The 18,783-nt window shown below is 40.5% G+C and overlaps 1 protein-coding gene and 1 pseudogene across 4 annotated transcripts in view; one reads left to right on the top strand and one right to left on the bottom strand.

The window, feature by feature from the left end:
• Positions 1-18,783, bottom strand: part of CBFA2T2 (CBFA2/RUNX1 partner transcriptional co-repressor 2) — a 144,550-nt gene that overhangs the window by 115,785 nt on the left and 9,982 nt on the right. The gene's annotated exons all lie outside the window — the stretch shown is intronic.
• On the top strand, positions 9,902-10,977 carry LOC133259610 (small ribosomal subunit protein uS5-like; annotated as a pseudogene).

Raw genomic sequence — 18,783 nt, 5'->3', positions numbered from 1 at the left:
TCTTCCAAAGGGACCTGGCAGTTCCTCAAAAAGTTAAACACAGAATTACCATATAACCCAGTAATTTCACTCCTAGGTATATACCCAAAAGAACAGAGAATGTGTGTCCATATAAAAACTCATATACAAATGTTTATAACAACTCAATTCTTATTAGCCAGAAAGTTGAAACAAGCCAAATTCCATCAACTGATAAAGATTTAAGTAAAAATGAGACACAGCATATACTCATTTTCACAGTAGTTGTGTTCTGTAAAGCTACTGCAAACATTGAATTACCAAATACCAAACCACTGCTCCCAGGGGAAATAAACACAGGGTTAGGTTCCTTCGAGTCTCTGGTCAAAACACTTCCATCAATGGATCAATATATAGCCTTGTTTTATGTGTTTCTGTTTAAAGCCATCTGATTTAATATATTGTTGATTCACTAACACTGAATTCATTCCCAACAGCAATATAACTCATGCCTGAACAAAGCTTATTTAACATACATATATTTCCCTTAAGGCATATCACAGTCTTCCTTAGGAACACCAGACAGCACTTGGGGGCCATTTTAAACAGAAAAATTACCAACAGCAGAAAAATGTGAAAAATGTGGCACTAAATAGACCACAAAAAGAACTTGTTTGGGTAAAAAAACACACACAAAAAAACAACTTGTTTGCAGTATGAGAACTAAAGCAAGAAAGAAGGCAGAGTGTTATCATGCATGTTCAAGTTCAACTGGGAATTTGAGTGCTGGGCAACTCAAAATTTTTCACTGTTCATGTCCAAAAATGACCACCTCATATTGATTTTTGGATACAAACATTTTATCAGGTATACAGTTTCACACATACAGAATCTGTGATTGATGAGGACTGACTGCGTATCATACAATTAATATTATTCAGTCATAAAAAGGAATGAAGTGCTAACATGCACTACAACATGGAAAAACAAAAAACATCATGCTAAGTGAAAGCAGTCAGTCACAAAAAACTGACAGTCACAAAATACTGTAGTTTTCCCAATCCTAAATATTGACAAGTAATTCAGAAAAGAGTTATAATACAAGCCAAAAATTGTTTCTAACACTTTATATGCAATGTTCACACAGGCAAATCCAGTGACAGAAAATAGATTAAGGGATGGGAAAGGGGGAAAATGCAGAGTGATTGTTAATGGGTATGGCGTTTCTTCTGGGGATTATGAAAATGTCCCGGTATTCAATGGCAACAGCTGCACAACCTTGTATACATACTAAAATTCATTACACTGTACACATTAAAAGAGTATAGTATGTGAATTACATCTATTATAAAGCTGTTAATGAAAAAACACTATTCCCTGTATTATTTTCTGACTTATGCATAGCAATATGCTTATGACCTGCTTCTCAAATTAATACCAAAAGAAAAATTGTGCCTTATCATACAATTACTTGGGTATAACTTAACCAGTTCACTTCTAGCAAAGCAAGCCTAAAACTGGCCCTTCTCTAAGCACACACTTCTTTCCTATTAAGATAGAGCCTTGGGGTATTTTTGTTTGTTCTCTTTTTTGGCCATTGCCTATGGATGAGAGGGAAAAAACCTAAAAATGAGTTTGCAACAAAAGTGTTTTATTTGAAAATGAGAACATTTGCATGTTTGTAGCACATCCATCTAAAACAAGTTCCAGAAGAAACAACAACAAAGGGAGAGAAATGTTACCAATTACTCAAGAACTCAGTCTGAAAACCCCTTAGATATTCCAAAGCCAATCCATGTAGATGGTTAACATAAGCAACAGAGTAACTCACTTCTCTGTTCAAACCCTGATTCTGAATTCCAGGAAGTCACAGTATTATGAAAAGGAGAAAAGAAGGAACATTTTTAAAAAGTCATCTAAAAGTCACCTTGTCTACCTAGACTCCACTATGGGTTTTCCTGTGGTCATGTATGGATGTGAGAGTTGGACTGTGAAGAAGGCTGAGCACCGAAGAATTGATGCTTTTGAACTGTGGTGTTGGAGAAGACTCTTGAGAGTCCCTTGGACTGCAAGGAGATCCAACCAGTCCATTCTAAAGGAGATCAGTCCTGGCTGTTCTTTGGAAGGAATGATGCTAAAGCTGAAACTCCAGTACTTTGGCCACCTCATGCGAAGAGTTGACTCATTGGAAAAGACTCTGATGCTGGGAGGGATTGGGGGCAGGAGGAGAAGGGGGCGACAGAGGATGAGATGGCTGGATGGCATCACTGACTCGATGGACGTGAGTCTGAGTGAACTCTGGGAGTTGGTGATGGACAGGGAGGCCTGGCGTGCTGCGATTTATGGGGTCGCAAAGAGTCGGACACGACTGAGCGACTGAACTGAACTGAACTAACCCAGTACATCTCAAATATTTAAGTACATACGAATTACTTGGGGAAATCTTATTAAATGCAAATTCACTAGATGTGTGACACAGCCTGAGATTCTACATTTTTAAAAAGCTCCCAGGTGACAATGATGCTGCTAGCCTCAGCACAGACAACGTGTATTTACTTTTCTCATGGCTAAGGTAAAGTTGATGTTGCCTGACCATCTTGTCTGAAGTGAAGAGGCATACAGCCAGCCAGCTTCTGCAAAAGGCCTATCAATCCACCATGCATGCTCTTCATCAATCGGAGTTTCTTTTTTCTTAATCACATTTAGGGATCTTCTTTGAATCTCTCAAATGCTGTTCACATAGATCTCTTAAACTGAGGTACATAAATATTAAGTTAAACCTTAGGTAGGAAGGAGCAAAGTCCTGGCTCCCTTCATGCAACCCAGTGGGATGATTCTTTCCGAAACAACACCAATATAAGCTAATTTTTAGACTGCAGTCTCAGATGAACTGAAATTATGTATATAACTAGTTGCTCCCTATATTCAGTTGGCTCATTCACTTTGCTATCTCTTTGTAAAATACCACTGGATTTGATCCACTTTTTCAGAATTACAAGTTACTTTGAATTTTAATCCAGTTCTCTAAGGAATCAGGCTCTGGTACTGAGGAATTATTTTCTCTTAGTCATAGTTTTGTTACATGTGAAACAGAAATAATTCCTTGTAAGTCTATTCTAAGAATCTATGACTCTAGAGCTTTTTATTTCCCTTCCAATATTTAGTGTTTGAGATCTATGACATTTTGCTTTATTTTGCTTACTTCCCAGTTCTCCAGAGAAAGGAGCCTGCATAAACTATATATAAACATTACTATATTTAACTATCCTTACAAGGAACTCTCAGAGAAGTTAATATGATAAACTGGAAATACTCTCAAGTAAGTAAAAACAAAAAGTAAAAAAATAAAACCTTAAATTATCCTTCTCAGTGCCAATCCCCAAAATACACAAGCAGCCAAATGTACACTTTTTTGTTCACTTGGGTTGTTGCTGTTTTCCTGACCAAAGGCAACATCTGTGCACAGGTAAAAGCTGTGCTTAAGTGTAGATGACTGGAGAGAGCTATAGCTGAGGAAAAGCAGTCAATTACCTCGTCTCATAAGTCTCACCAGCTGTGTTTTCCTGATGACACAGACTCTGTCCACCTGCTCCCACAGACGGCACAGCTGCACTTAGAGTGAAACACCTGGTTCTGCACACCCATCACATGCAGCGTGCTAGAACCCTAGTCACCAATCAGGCAAGCCCAGGGCAGCATTTTCATCTCATTGCCAAAAGTGAAGACCAACGTCATCTTAACTATAAGATGTTAAAATATATTTTTCATATCCAAAACACAAATACAACAATGTCAAAGAAGTTAGAGTAATAATGCTAAAGAATTGTTATAAAGTGTGAAATCCTAGATTACAAATTTGGTTATCATTAACCACTTCACAAACTACTTAATTCAGAGCATTTAAAGGAAGATAATCCTAGTAAAATGAGCTCATTATCTCCCAGCAGTCAGTGCATTATATTAAGAATGGCAGTATCAATACTAGTAAATGTACTCAATTAAGAAATAACGCCAAATAAACATGTGAAAAATGAGAGTTTCTTCTTGGTTTTACACTTAAGAAACTTTACAATTGAGATTTTTTTATTCTCCCCATGGGACTTTAAATTAGGTGTGTATGTGCTCAGCCACTCAGTCGTGTCCAGCTCTGTGATCCCACGGACTGTAACCGGACTGTCCATGGGGTTGCAAAGAGTCGGACACAGCTGAGCAACTTTCACTTTAACTCTACTTCAATGTCCTATATCAAAATAATTTTTCCTCCCCCTAATGCTTTCTCCATTTAGATTTGGATGGTCTTTATCAGGTTTAGATACTCTAAATCAGTATTTCTGAAAGTAGTCTTTAGACCACCTAAAAGAACTGAGGAAGTTTGATGAAAAAATGCAGATTCTTGACCTGATCCTAAATTCTGGAATTTAAATTTCTGGAAGGTGAAGTCCCAGAAGCTGTATTTAACAAGCTTCCCAGATGCCTGGGATGCACACAAAAGCGTACGTGGCACGTAGTTATTTTTTCCTCCTTAATCATTATTTTAGTAAGCCTATATTTACTAGTTATTTGAAATGTTAATTTTGGGGCAGATACCATGATTCATTGGAAGGGCTGATGCTGAAGCTGAAACTCCAATACTTTGACCACCTGAAGCGAAGAACTGACTCATCCGAAAAGACCCTGATACTAGGAAAGATGGAAGGCAGGAGAAGGGGACAAGAGAGGATGAGATGGTTGGATGGCATCACTGACTCAATGGACATGAGTCTGAGTAAACTCCAGGAGTTGGTGATGGACAGGGAGGCCTGGCGTGCTGCAGTCCATGGGCTCGCAAAGAGTCAGACACAACTGAGAGACTGAGTTGAACTGAAGTGAACCGTGACAAGCATCATATCCACCTTTTGCCTTTAATCCTTCCCTTTTAAGTTAGATATATATCCTCTTTTACAAACTAGGAAATTGACTTAGATCTCATGTGTGAGTGCTAAGTTGTTTTGTTAGGGGAAGTATGCTGACTGAAACCGCCCACCCTGGCCAGGCACTATAGTAACCATTTGCATGAGTTGTTTTACAACAGGAGGTCCTGGTAAGGAACAGGGAACTAATAAGCCTCCATCAACCAGAAGAGTTTGGGAAAGGTCAAAAAGAGACACCACCTGTCCAACCACCTCCCAGAATCCTTCTCTGGCATCTACCTTGGCTGAACAAGGCGTGCACCACCAGGAAGGACTCTGAGTCAGAATGATTGCCTAAGGACAACCCAGAAACTAATCCCATCACCATAAAACCAAGACTGCAAGCCATGTGACAGAGCAGTTCTCCTGGGTTCCCTTACCCTCCTGCTCTCCACCCGGGCACCCTTTCCCAATAAAATCTCTTGCTTTGTCAGCACACGCGTCTTCTCGGACAATTCATTTCTGAGTGTTAGACAAGAGCCCAGTTTCAGGCCCTGGAAGGGGTCCCCTTTCCTACAACAGTTTCAGTCGTGTCCAATTCTTTGCAGCCCTATGGACTGTAGCCTGCCAGGCTCCTCTATCCATGGGATTCTCCAGGCAGGAATACTGGAGTGGGTTGCTATGCCCTCCCTCCAGGGGATCTTCCCAACCCAGGGATCAAACCCCCGTCTCTTATGTCTCCTGCACTGGCAGTTGGGTTCTTTATCATTAGCTCCACCTGGGAAGCCTTAAAGGTGGCAGTAGGATAAATCGGGAGTCTGGGGTCAGCAGATACAAACTACTATACATAAAACAAACAAACAAGATCCTACTGTCAGCAGAGGAGGCTACATTCATTATCTCGTAAAAAACTATAATGAATAATATATGTATAGCTGAATCACTTTACATAAGAAACTAACACAACATTGTAAATCAACTGTATTTCAGTTAAAAAAACAATAAATAAATAAAAAGCAAAATGCATGATCTGTCATATGTATTAGTTTACATTGGTGAAAATAATCACCAAAATACCTTTATGGCATTAATGAGCTAAAAATGGCAAGATTCCTGTGACTGGCCTGGAGAGTTTGATCCACCTGAAGCTTTCCTTCTCTACGTCATCAATAGCAGAAAGGACCTATTTTCACTTCTGGCACTGTTCTATTTTAGTTACAAGTTCATTAATTCCTTTTTCTACTACCAGACACATGGAGAGACATCATCTCCTACAACTACAGGTAACAGGCGCATCTGCAAGAGCCAGCTGCTCCGAAGTGGACCAGCCTGCACTTTCTGAGAAAGGGAAAAGGATTTGAACGGTTCTTGGCAACCTCAAGAAGCAATTGGTCATATATTTGCCTTTTTCACAGAGCATTTGCAAAGTTCTCTGAGATGAAAGGTATGATCACTTTGAAGACATCTCACTACTAACACTGAACAAATCAATACTGAAAGCTGCAGTCATTCATAAAAATATGTTCCAAGGTACTTAAGATAGCAGAAGAGATAAATGTCTTTGCTCTTGTTTAAAGCAAAGGTCTGACAGAATGGTTTTGTGGATTGCTCATCTGACTGGAAATTAGAAAGACTCCACAAAATATTATGATTCCATTTATAAAATAAATTATACATTCATATGTCTTACAGATGTCTGTAAAGGTATTCCAAAAAGTCTGGAAATACAAACTTTCAGTGATGAGGTGAAATGGTATTTTTACTTTTGACTACAATTTGCTATAAATTTTTTATGAGACTGTCAAGTTACTTTTGTAAACTCTCTTTCAAACATTATATAATTATAATAAATTAAAATTTATTATAATAAATTATAGTTTATTATAATAAATTATCACAGATTCAGCATAGCAGAGAAATGGAACATGGTAGCTAACAGAGTTAGTCTATATAATTCTGAGGAGTTCAGGTCCTGTCTCTACTACCTAAACAGAGAGACATGCCCTGAGTGTCAGTTCATTATCCATGCAGCCTCTGTTTTCTCAACTGTAAAGTGGGATATGGCAACAGTACAAATCAGCCTGTTGTGAGCATTGAATAAAATAATCTATATGAAATCCTCATGTAAACCACTATTTTTCAATGTAGGTACAAATTACAAATATGTGATAAAACATAAAGCTTTATGTTTATGGTTAAAGCTTTCTTCCTTCAAATAATTCACAATATACTTAATAATCATACAGATCTTCTAAGGTCACTATGATCATTTTACATGGAATAACCGACAATATAAACTATGGTAGAGTAGATTAAATCTACAATGAGTCCGTGCTCAAATGTGTCCAATTCTTTGTGATCCTACGAATTGTAGCCCATCAGGCTCCTCTGTCCATGGAATTTTCCAGGCAAGAAAACTGGAATGGGTTGCCATTTCCTCCTCCAGATGATCTTCCAGACCTAGGGATCAAACCCATATCTCTTGCATCTCCTGCAATGGCAGGTGGATTCTTTCCCACTGACGCCACCTGGGAATTGCCAATTAAATATATACAAAGTCTAATAAATTTCGGCCACAGATTTTGCAAAGAAGAACCCAGGAACTTTCTCAATAAATTCCTAATATATTACTTCATTGTCAAATAGCTCTCACAAAAACACCAGAAAAGTCTGCATAATCTAAATTCCAAATAATTTGCTTTACAAACATTCATATGATAAAGAGAATTCATCTGTTCACTGCAAAGGTCTTGTTAGGTCCAGTCTCTATTTTCATTCACCATTTTTTTAAACTGAGCTGTGTGGCTTGCAGGATCTTAGTTCTTCAACCAGGGAATGAACCTGCCCAGGCAGTAAAAGCACAGAGTCCTATCCACTAGACTGCCAGGGAATTCCCCATCATCTTATTCACATAGCCTGCTGTCTACTCAACATCTCCAGTTGGATATTTAACAGATACCTCATATACAAAATGCTGCTGCTGCTGCTCAGTCGCTTCAGTTGTGTCCGACTCTGTGCGACCCCATAGACGGCAGCCCACCAGGCTCCCCCGTCCCTGGGATTCTCCAGGCAAGAACACTGGAGTGGGTTGCCATTTCCTTCTCCAATGCATGAAAGTGAAAAGTGAAAGTGAAGTCGCTCAGTCGTATCCAAATCTTCTCGATCCCATGGACTGCAGCCTTCCAGGCTCCTCCGTCCGTGGGATTTTCCAGGCAAGAGTAGTGGAGTGGGGTGCCATTGCCTTCTCCATATACAAAATGTCCCATTTCAAATTCTTGGTTCCCCATCCCAGCCTAAACTTACCTGGGGCTTCAACCATCTCCCCAGTCTTTCTCAACACTCGTTTTTCTCAAATCAGTAAAGATGCAGTTTAAGTCAATAATCTTGGAGTCATCCTTGACACACAATCACCCACTGAGGCAAATTCTAGCCAAGCCACTGGGGCAAATTCTATCAGCTGCACCTTCAAAATATCCTGAATTCAACGATTTCTCCTTACCTCCCCCATTAATAAATATTCTGATCCAAATCAACTTCTCTCTCTTGGCCCATAGCAATAATTTTTCTTGTTCTTATATTTACAATAGTTTGAATTTACATTCCTGCTTCCACCATTGCCATTAGTATTTTCTCCAAGAGCAGAGTGAACTCTTTAAAAGATAGATAAAGGAGATCAGGTCTCCCCCTACTCAAAACCCTCCAACAGTCTCCTACCTCATTTAGAAAATCCAAAATCCTTCCCTGACTCTTCAGACCCCACACGCTCTGATTCCGCTTTACCTTCTGACATTCTACCTCTATGGCCCCTACAGTGTTTCCAGTTTGTTGGGCAAACCAGCCTCCTTGCTGCTTCATGAACTTATCGAGCATACCCCTCCTCAGAGCTTTAGACACTTGCTTCCCTTTGCTGACTGCTCCTCTTCCAGATATCCACATGGCTAGCCTATTTTCACTTTCATATTGGAGGAGGAAATGGCAACCCGCTCCAGTGTTCTTGCCTGGAGAATCCCAGGGACGGGGGAGCCTGGTGGGCTGCCAGAGAGTTGGACACGACTGAAGTGACTTAGCAGCAGCAGCAGCAGCCTATTTTCTCCAGGTCTTTGCTCAAATAGCATTTGATCACAGAAGTCTTTCCTAACCATTGCATCTAACTGCACTCCCCACCACCCTCTTCTCTCTAGCTAACACACTTAGTTAATACTTAATCACCACCTGAATATATTAATCAATTAATCAGCAATCAGCGCAAAGAATAAGAGGAAAACAATAGAATGGGAAAGACTAGAGATCTCTTCAAGAAAATGAGAGATACCAATGGAACATTTCACGCAAAGATGGGCTCAATAAAGGACAGAAATGGTATGGCCCTAACAGAAGCAGAAGATATTAAGAAGAGGTGGCAAGAATACACAGAAGAACTATACAAAAAGATCTTCACGACCTAGATAATCACAGTGGTGTGATCACTCACCTAGAACCAGAATTCCTAGAACGTGAAGCTTCCAGGGAAGCCCCTAAGTGTTAAGAAAATCAACCTAAAGATCCTTTCTCACTACACAATACTGTTAATATCTAACTAGATACAAGGACCTATTCAAATGAGAAAAATTTACTCATCTGTTACTGACAGACCTTTCCCCAATGGTTTCTATTTTCGAATGTCAGCATTCAGGGTAAGTTTAGTAAAACCTTTAGCCCTGTTTTCCCCCTTAATGTGTGGAACCAAAATCAGTGTCATGTTCTAATATTTAATTGGCATCAACTGTCTGCCTGTTTTCCCTATAATTGAGAAGCGGGTTCATATGTAAACAGGACTGATCTCACAAATGCATAAACATACAAAGAGATCCTTTCCTTAAAATAAATCTGTGCTCCACACACGGCCAAACCCTTGCACAATAAATTAACTCTTCAGCAGCCTCCAAGTAAAAACTGAAGTGAAACCAATTAAGCCCTAATGGGATCCCAATTTCTTATTTCTGAAATAAGTCTTAATAGATCCTTCTAAGTTTATAATCTTTATCAACCATCCATATAACCCTGTTAGACTTAGTTCCAAATCTGAAAATGTGCTACAATCAAAAAAGCTTTGATTACTGCATTTACAGCTTTCACTGCCACAACCAACATGTGCTTTAAAAAACTGGGAAATTTCAATTGCTTCAAAATGGAAATAACAGCCTTAATTAGAAAAGATGGCACTTCTCTGTAAAAACACCAAATGGCAGATGACGCTGGTGCTGTGGGAGGGCCCGGAGGAGGCCCCCGGGGGCCCTGGAATGGGAGGCCATGGTAGCTTCTGCGGAGGCTTTGGCAGTGGCATCTGGGGCCAGGGTTGAGGCCAAGGCAGAGGCCGTGGACCTCGCAGAGGCAAGGCCGAGAGGACAAGTGGCTCCCCATTACCAAGCTGGGCTGCCTGGTCAAAGAAATGAAGATCAAGTCCCTGGAGGAGATCTATTTCTTCTCTCTGCTATCAAGGAATCTGAGATCGCTCACTTTTTCCTGGGAGCATCCCTTAATTAAGCAGACCTGTACTGACCAGCAGACCAGGTTCAAGGCATCTGTCACCGTCGGGAGTTACTCAAGGGCATGTCAGTTTGGGCATCAAGTACTCTATGGAGGTAGCCATCATCCTGGCCAAGCTCTCCATCATCCCTGTGTGATGAGACGGCTACTGGGGGAAAAAGATTGGAGCCCCACATGGTCCCTTGCAGGGTGACTGGCCGCTGTGGCTCTCTGCTGGTGCACCTCATCCCTGCCCCCAGGGGCACTGGTACTGTCTCAGCCCCTGTGCCCAAGCTCCTGATGATGGCTGGCATTGATGACTCCTTCTCCTCTGCCAGGGGCTGCACTGCCACCTTGGGCAACTTCACCAAGGCCATTTTTGACACCATTTCCAAGACTCACAGTTACCTCATCCCTGATCTCCAGAAAGAGACAGTATTCACTAAGTCTCTGTATCAGAATTCACTGACCATCTTGTAAAGAGTCTCTGTGCAGAGGACCCAGGCTCCAGCTGTAGCTACCACATAATTTTATATGAGAAGAATAAAGTGAATGAAGCTAGAGAAAAAAAAACATGACTGATAAATTGTTGTCTCCAAACTTTGCATGCCCTAATAGTCTGCATAGTTATCCTATTCACTTTGGCCACCAAAAGGAATAAAGAAGCAGTTGTTAAAGGTTGTCAGATACCATGTCTGGTGGATGGTCTGAGGATTTTATGTTGAGGGTTTCCTCAGGATTTATTGCCTTTGAATTCATGGACACACAAACTGTGGAATGAGAAGAATCTCAGAGATCCTTTATCTGTTGAATTTCCTATATTTAGAGCATTCTTTTGCCTCAACAAAAACCTGCACACCCACTGTGTACACATAAGGTGCTCAAAATGAGTTCAAGGACTTAGAGGCAGCAAGAGCAGAGTACCTAGTCTTGGTCTTTGTGCTGATAAAAGCAGTTTCATAAAATGAGATGTTGTTGTTTAGTCACTGAGTCATGTCCAACTCCTTGTGACCCCCCATGGACTGCAGCCCACCAAGCTCCTCTGTTCATGGGATTTCCCAGCAAGAAGACTGGAGTGGGTTACCACTTCCTTCTTCAGGGGATCTTCCTGACCCAGGAACTGAACCTATGTCTCCTGCATTGGCAGAGAGTTTCTCTACCACTAAGCCACCAGGAAAGCCCCAGTAAGTGGGTAAGACCTCACTCAGTACTTCATGCTAATATCGGGCAATTCATCAGCAGTATATGCATGCAACACAAATGTCTACACGAGACAGCTCTCCCAGCCAGGCTTTTTACAGCTGATAATACAGTAAGCTTACAGTACCAGGCAAAATGTCACCATCTCAGAGTCAATATGATAGATGATTCCTCAGTGAGTCTAACCTAGGAACAAATTCTTTAGCTTGATATTCAAAGTGTCCCACAGTTCTGCCTCAACCTGCCTTTACTCTTGCTTGTATTAGTACATCCTGTACCTTCCAGACCAAGAGTTAGTAACTAAGGCCATTTCCCATCCCACTCTTATACAAACCTTGCCCATGGCCTATTTCAGTAATGGCTATAGGCTAGCAATTTCTATATTTTTAAAGTTGTTAAAAAAAAAAAAGAGGAGGAGAATATGTGACAGAATCCATTATGTGTTCCATAAAGCCTAAAATATCTACTATTAAGCTCTTTATAGAAAAAGTTTGCCTATTGCTGGCTTATTCCAGTATCAGGCCCTGGCATGATTTTCTTTATTCCATTTCTCCCTCTTTGTATTTACCAATCCAAGATGGACCCACCCATCAAAATGCAACTAAGTAATATTCAGTGAAGCCTTTCTTGCTACTTTCAGTGAGATACACTCTTCCTCTTTTAAATCCATATCCTCTATCTCCCTTAGCACACTATATCCCTTCTAGTTTCCAAACCCCAAACTGAAACACATGGTCTGACAAAGCTATTGCATTAACCAAAATTATTTTAACTGCTTCTGTCTTGTCCGTTCAAATGCAACTTCACAGAGCCACCAGGGTGCTCTACTTAGAATACAATTGTAACGACGTCATTCCCTCATCCTTTCTGTTGTTCTCCATTAGCTACGGAATAAAATCCAAGCATAAACCTGTTCCCTGCCTGGTTCTCTACTCTCATCTTCTTCTACCCTTCTTCACCTAGCACTTTATACTTTAAATAACATATTTTCAATCCCTCCCCCAAAACCTGGTCCAGACTCAGCTTTCCCATCTCTTACCCTTTCTTTACTTGGGTCACACACTTTGTTGTTAGAAGTAAAAACAATTGATATATCATCTCTGGAGAGTAATGTGGCAACATCTATCAAAATTATACAAATTGTACCCTTTGTCCAAGCAGTTCTACTTCTAGGAATCTAGTCAGCAGATTTATGAAATGGCATCTTTTACAAAGCTATGCAGCACTGTTTCTAACAGCAAAAGATTGGCATGTAAAATGTTCATCAGTAGTGGACTGTAGAAAAAAAAGTATTATGCATCCATACAATGAAATACAATGCAGAAAGTGGAAGTTCTTTTATCTATGGTATTATACGGCCTACAAGAATATATCTGCAAGGATACAGTAGAAACTAGTAATGCTAGCTGCCTCCAAGGAAGGCAAGTGTTGGCTGGAGCACAGAGGTGAAGGAGACAGTTCACTAAATAACCTTTGTACCTTTTAATTGTTGAATTATGTAAATATACTACCAGACCAAAACCTGATATTTTTTAAACAGTTGTTGGAGAAGCCTTTTCTGAAACACACCCATACATACATGCACATACGTTAGGTCAGATGCCTATCGGTGGTGGTTCTTATCATGCTATTATTACTGCTTACCATTGATAATGAAACATCAATCTGTTCCTCCCTCCACCACTGAACAACTTTTAAACTTCTCTGGCACTTTAGAATTCTCTTTATATCTGCCAGTGTCCTGTACTAGGGGCTTAATAAACGTTCCCCTGGTCAGGGAACTAGATTCCACATGCCACCACTAAATAAACAAAGTATCTTTTTAAAAAAAGTTCACCTTCTAGTATAACTAGCTTGGGTCACAGTAGAATACAGATATTAGTGAAAGTGAAGTCGCTCAGTCGTGTCCGACTCTTTGCGACCCCGTGGACTGTAGCCTATCAGGCTCCTCTGTCCATGGGATTCTCCAGGCAAGAATACTGGAGTGGGTTGCCATTTCAGCCCCTGAAATAAATGATTTATTGAACTCAATTAGCAGAATAAAGAGAACCAAGAGGCTCAAGAAAAAGATAATCAACAACTGATTCTAGGATTTCAAATTTCTATTTAAAAACCATGGCTTTAATGGAAACTCTCCTTATTTATCTAATCATTCCTTAGAGTCCAACAGCCACAAAATTAGCATGGACTATTTAGAGACCTATAGGACGCTCAGAACAATTCAAGCATTGGTATCCATGACTACAGTTAATGTGCTCAGTGGCTCGGAGGCATGTCTGGCATCCCATCTCCTCCCCAAGAAGTTCACTACCTCCATCAATTGAACCAGAATCTTTGCTTCAGTATTTCCCAATACAACTCTCCCCAACAGCATCAGTTATAAGAGAAAAAGATGGACAATCACTGTCTGAACTTAATTAAAACCCAGTTGTCAAAGCTTTCACTACAAGAGCAATCAACAAAAATCTATGTTAGGACATACAGGGCAAGACAAACTGGAAGATCTTTTTTTTTTTTTTTGGAAGATCTTTGAAGACAGGGACTGAATTTTATCCACCTGGGAAGCCCCTCAGCACCTAGAACCATCCCTGCGGCTAACGGCTCCACAATATAGTTGTTACATGAACAGCTTCACTTAAGACTATAAAGGGGATTTTTACTTTATCTGTATTGTTTAAACATCTAAAATATATTCATGCATTACAAAATCATTGATCTAATAACAAATAGTGTCTAAAACATGCTTTTACAATTCCTCAATTGATTCTCATCTTGTCAGGTAGACAGGGATGGTATAGCTGTCCATTTTTCACAGATGATAAAAGCCATTCAAAATCCAAATATGAATTGTCCAAGGTTGCACTGCTTGTGAGCTGAAGATAAAAGGAAGCACTGGGATGATACCCATGTTTTCACTTATTATACATCTAACCAAAAAGAAAACAACGTCCCCTCACAGATTCAACTCCCAAAAACCTACACCCTTGCATTCTATCTGTGTGATAGTGACCAAATCACCTTACTCCTGAACTTTATATGAAATAAGAGGATGAGAATACTACTACTCACTGATTGCTGTAAAAATCAGATGTGTGAAAACTATTCTGACATTTAAGTGGTAGTTGCTATTATTTCTGTTAATGATATGTAAATAAGAAATGACTGTGTTGACTCCAACAGAAGACAGACTCTATATTATAAAAGAGAATATGCCTTTAAGTAGAAACAAGACAACCAAAATTGATTTTACCCAAATACACTGTTTCTTTAACAACTAATTCTAAAAGTAAAACACCCAACAAGCAAATGGAACTCTCATAGATCTCTAGTAAAAATGCAAAATGGTACAGTGCAGCCACTTCAAAAAATACTTTGGGCATTTCTTAAGATGTTAAACACGAAATTACCTAGAACCCAGCAAACCCACTCCTAAGTATTTACCCAAGAGAAATGAAGACATGTGTGCAAAAGACATAAATGTTTAGAGTTTCATTCATATCATCAAAACAGGAAACAACACAAATGTCCATTAACTAGTAGACAGACTGATTTAAAAAATTACAATATATCCATACAGTGGAATGCTTCTCAGCAATAAAAGGGAACTACAGATATATACAACATGGATGATTTTCAAACAATTATAGTAAGTGAAAGATATCAGATACAAAGGCTACATATCGTACAGTTTCATTCATATGACATGGAAAAGGCAAAAAACTAGAGAGAAAGATAGAAACCACTAGAGGGGCAAAAACTAGTATAGTAGTTAGCTGCTGCTGCTGCTGCTGCTAAGTCGCTTCAGTCATGTCCGACTCCGTGTGACCCCATAACGGAAGCCCACCAGGCTCCCCCGTCCCTGGGATTCTCCAGGCAAGAACACTGGAGTGGGTTGCCATTTCCTTCTCCAATGCATGGAAGTGAAAAGTGAAAGTGAAGTTGCTCAGTTGTGTCCAACTCTTCGAGACCCCATAGACTGCAGCCTACCAGGCTCCTCCGTCCATGGGATTTTCCAGGCAACAGTACTGGAGTGGGGTGCCATTGCCTTCTCCTATAGTAGTTAGTAGGGGCTGCCAAATGAAGGGAAAGGAGCATGAGGTAACTATTGGGGATGATGGAAATAATCTATATCTTGGATGGTGTGATGATTACAATTGCATCTATTTGTCAAAACTCACAGAACTGTACCCTTAAAAAAGAATAAAGTTTACTATATGTAAATTATACCTCAAAAACATGACTAAAAGAGAAAGAAAAACTAAACTACTCCGTTTACACATCTGGGGGAAAAAGGAATAGTTAATTATCACAATATTTATGCTCAGTTTGGTTCAGTATTTGCTTAAGAAATTTTAGCTAAACCACCTAACAACTGCTGGGTTAAACCTCTCTGAGGAGGCTTTACAGGGATACCCTGTTTTCAGAGAAACCATTCTCTCTCTTTAATCATTAGTTTCATTATTTTGACAGTGCTCACTCCAGCAGTCACTACTACTTGACTTTCATTCATAGCCACCTACTTCCTTCCAATGCTCTCCCCATTCCAAAACTCCAAAAAAGGCAACCTACAGTTCTCACCTACAAATATATCTGAGAAATGAGCACTCTTAAATTCCTTACTTGGAATTTCAAAGGCCAACCACTCAACAGCAAATCACTCTGCCTTTTTCACAAGACAAAAATATTTAAATTTCACTATGTGCCAAAACCAACCAGTCACATATATATATGCTGCTGCTAAGTCGCTTCAGTCGTGTCCGACTCCATGCGACCCCATAGACGGCAGCCCACCAGGCTCCCCCGTCCCTGGGATTCTCCAGGCACGAACACCGGAGTGCGTTGCCATTTCCTTCTCCAGTGCATGGAAGTGAAAAGTGAAAGGGAAGCCGCTCAGTTGCGTCCAACTCCTAGCGACCCCATGGACTGCAGCCTACTAGGCTCCTCCGTCCATGGGATTTTCCAGGCAAGAGTAATGGAGTGGGGTGCCGTTGCCTTCTCCAACGGGTTGCCATTGCCTTCTCCAACATACATATATATATATATAGACACAAATAGCTGTCAAAAGACGGGAAGCAAAAAGCAAAGGAGTAAAGGAAAGATATACTCATTTGAATGCAGAGTTCCAAAGAATAGCAAGGAGAGATAAGAAAGCCTTCCTCAGCAATGCAAAGAAATAGAGGAAAACAACAGAATGGGAAAGACTAGAGATCTCTTCAAGAAAATTAGAGATACCAAGGGAACATTTCATGCAAAGATGGGCTTGATAAAGGACAGAAATGGTATGGCCCTAACAGAAGCAGAAGATATTAAGAAGAGGTGGCAAGAATACACAGAAGAACTATACAAAAAAGATCTTCATGACCCAGATAATCACGATGGTGTGATCACTCACCTAGAGCCAGACATCCTGGAGTGTGAAGTCAAGTGGGCCTTAGGAAGCATCACTACAAACAAAGCTAGTGGAGGTGATGGAATTCCAGTTGAGCTATTTCAAATCCTGAAAGATGATGCTGTGAAAGTGCTGCACTCAATATGCCAGCAAATTTGGAAAACTCAGCAGTGGCCACAGGACTGGAAAAGGTCAGTTTTCATTCCAATCCCAAAGAAAGGCAATGTCAAAGAATGCTCAAACGACCTCACAATTGCACTCATCTCACACACTAGTAAAGTAATGCTTAAAATTCTCCAAGCCAGGCTTCAGCAATAGGTGAACCGTGAACTTCCAGATGTTCAAGCTGGTTTTAGAAAAGGCAGAGGAACCAGAGATCAAATTGCCAACATCTGCTGGATCAAAAAAGCAAGAGACTTCCAGAAAAACATCTATTTCTGCTTTATTGACTATGCCAAAGCCTTTGACTGTGTGAATCACAATAAACTGTGGAAAATTCTTCAAGAGATGAGAATACCAGACCACCTGACCTGTCTCTTGAGAAACCTGTATGCAGGTCAGGAAGCAACAGTCAGACCTGGACATGGAACAACAGACTGGTTCCAAATAGGAAAAGGAGTACGTCAAAGCTGTATATTGTCACCCTGCTTATTTAACTTCTATGCAGAGTACATCATGAGAAACACTGGGCTGGAGAAAGCACAAGCTGGAATCAAGATTGCCAGGAGAAATATCAATAACCTCAGATATGCAGATGACACCACCCTTATGGCAGAAAGTGAAGAAGAACTAAAAAGCCTCTTGATGAAAGTGAAAGAGGAGAGTGAAAAAGTTGGCTTAAAGCTCAATATTCAGAAAACGAAGATCATGGCATCTGGTCCCATCACTTCATGGCAGACAGATAGGGAAACAGCGGCTGACTTTATTTTCCTGGGCTCCAAAATCACTGCAGATGGTGATTGCAGCCATGAAATTAAAAGATGCTTACTCCTTAGAAGGAAAGTTATGACCAACCTAGACAGCATATTCAAAAGCAGAGACATTACTTTGCCAACAAAGGTCCGTCTAGTCAAGGCTATGGTTTTTCCAGTGGTCGTGTATGGATGTGAGAGTTGGACTGTGAAGAAGGCTGAGCGCCGAAGAATTGATGCTTTTGAACTGTGGTGTTGAAGAAGACTCTTGAGAGTCCCTTGGACTGCAAGGAGATCCAACCAGTCCATCCTAAAGGAGATCAGTCCTGGGAGTTCATTGGAAGGACTGATGTTGAGGCTGAAACTCCAATACTCTGGCCACCTGATGCGAAGAGCTGACTTCTCATTTGAAAAGACCCTGATGCTGGGACAGATTGAGGGCAGGAGGAGAAGGGGACGACAGAGGATGAGATGGTTGGATGGCATCATCAACTCGATGGACATGGGTTTGGGTAGACTCCGGGAGTTGGTGTTGGACAGGGAGGCCTGGCGTGCTGCAGTTCATGGGGTCACAGAGTCCGACACGACTGAGCGACTGAACTGATACATCAAATTTCTATAAGTTGAGTTACATCTATTTTTTAGTATGTTTGTTACATTTAATTTTTTTTTTAATTTATTTTAATTGGAGGCTAATTACTTTACAATATTGTAGTGGTTTTTGCCATACATTGACATGAATCAGCCATGGGTATACATGTGTTCCTCATCTTGAACCCTCCTCCCAACTCCCTCCTCATCCCATCCCTCTGGGTCATCCCAGTGCACCAGCCCTGAGCACCCTGTCTCATGCATCGAACCTGGACTGGTGATCTGTTTCACATATGATAGTATACATGTTTCAATGCTCTTAAATCACTGAGAAGTTATC

This window comes from Bos javanicus, chromosome 13 (genome assembly GCF_032452875.1).
Source record: "Bos javanicus breed banteng chromosome 13, ARS-OSU_banteng_1.0, whole genome shotgun sequence".
Lineage (NCBI taxonomy): Eukaryota > Metazoa > Chordata > Mammalia > Artiodactyla > Bovidae > Bos > Bos javanicus.
This window is presented reverse-complemented; position numbering and strand designations above follow the sequence as displayed.